Source organism: Setaria viridis, chromosome 6 (genome assembly GCF_005286985.2).
Source record: "Setaria viridis chromosome 6, Setaria_viridis_v4.0, whole genome shotgun sequence".
Lineage (NCBI taxonomy): Eukaryota > Viridiplantae > Streptophyta > Magnoliopsida > Poales > Poaceae > Setaria > Setaria viridis.
Genome location: NC_048268.2, coordinates 31,229,462 through 31,231,370, shown reverse-complemented (window position 1 = coordinate 31,231,370; position 1,909 = coordinate 31,229,462).

The following is a 1,909-nucleotide window of genomic DNA, read 5'->3' as shown; positions in this document are numbered from 1 at the left end:
ATGGGGTAACCATCCATCGGTGTGGCTTGATTAAGATTCCTGAAATCAACGCAAACGCGTAGCTTTCCATTCTTCTTCTATACTGGTACAATATTGGAGATCCACTCGGCATAACGGCATTGCTGAATAAATTTTGCTTCGATTAGCCGAGTTATTTCAGCTTTTATGTCTGGTAGAATCTTAGGATTGCAGCGCCGCGCGGGCTGTTGGTACGGCCGATACCCTGGTTTTATGGGTAGCCGATGTTCAACAATAGATCGGTCTAAACCGGGCATCTCATGATATTCCCAAGCAAAACAATCCTTAAATTCCTTTAACAAATTTGTCAATTTACACTTGTATTCTGGGTCTAAATTTGCACTAATATAAGTCGGCCTTGGTTTGGTACCATCGCCTAAGTCTATCATTTCTAATGAATCGGCCGACGTGAACCCGTGTCCTAGCTTCCCATCTTCTCGGGCGAACTGATCCATCTATTCTGAGTCTTCGGAGCCGACTGCTCGGATCGGCTGTAGGCCAAAATCGGTGACCTTCAGGAAATCGGTCTCCCATACTCTGCCGGATATGCACCTGACGGTTTCACAACTCCACTGCTGCGTGTCGGCTGCCGCTATGCTGTATGCGGAATCGGCGTTGACTACCTCGATGTTGTCGCCGACCCATTGTATGAGGCACTGATGCATTGTTGACGGGATACAGCAATTTGCGTGTATCCAGTCCCGGCCGAGTAGCATGTTGTAGGATCCCTTGCCATTAATAATAAAGAAGGTGGTAGGAAGGGTCTTACTGCCGATGGTGAGGTCGACGCAGAGAGCGCCGCGAGCGTTTGACACGTTGCCCTCGAAGTCTTTGAGCATCATGTCCGTCTTGGTCAAGTCATCATCGCTTTTTCTAAGCTTCCGGAGCACGGCGTATGGCATGATGTTGACTGCAGCTCCTCCATCTACCATCAGTCTAGTGAGGGGGCGGCCGTCAACATGCCCTTTAAGGAACAGCGCCTTCATGTGTTGTCGTTCGTCATCTTCGGGCTTCTCGAACGTGGCCATCATTGGCTCCAAAGCCAACTGTGCCGTCTGGTCTTCTATCGCCGATATATCCTGCTGATCGGCGGGAGTCATGAATTCCATCGGCAGTATGAAAACCATGCCGATCTCGGCTGCCGATTCGTCACCCGCCGATTCGTCGTCTCCTTTATCGCTTCTTTTGGGCGCCACACCCGAGCCTTCCTTCCTTCTTGTCCATCGTGCTTTCCTCTTCTTGCTGTTCCCATTGGCGGAGATGTTGGATTCTTCGTTTTTGAGATTTGGTCAATCCATCGGGACACCACCTGGGGTTTATTGGTGTGCCCCCTGACTTGGCGCGTTCCCACTCCGGTTCGCGTCCTAACGGGTTTTCGTCTGTCACCCGAGCATCGGCCATCTCTTCGAGCCGGCTGTGAACGTTGGCCTTGTTTTCTGACCGGTCATGCCGATCAGTCCTGCCCCCCTGCCTGTCATGGCGTCTATCTTCTGACCGATCATATCGGTCATTTCTGCCCCCCAGCCGATCACGCACGAGAGGGCGCTGGTCATCTTGGTTGCGCCAATTCCTGCTGATCGGTTCTGTCCTTCCGTCTCTGGAGCGAGACCTGTTGAACGGCCGATTGCCACGATATGGACCGTTGCATTCTGGGCAATCATTGGCCGAAGGTAGCCTGAGGTTGTTTTCCCAACAGTGGATGAAGAAGGGGCACCTCCAGTGATCTTCGTGCCGTCGCATTGCTTCTTCCCGGGACCTTGAGCGTTCATGCTGACGTTGGTACTTCTGGAGCAGGAATTTGGAAGTAATGTTGGAGGTATGCCCTAGAGGCAATCATAGAGATGATGATATTCCATTTGTATCCATGATTTGTATATTGTGTTCATTGAAT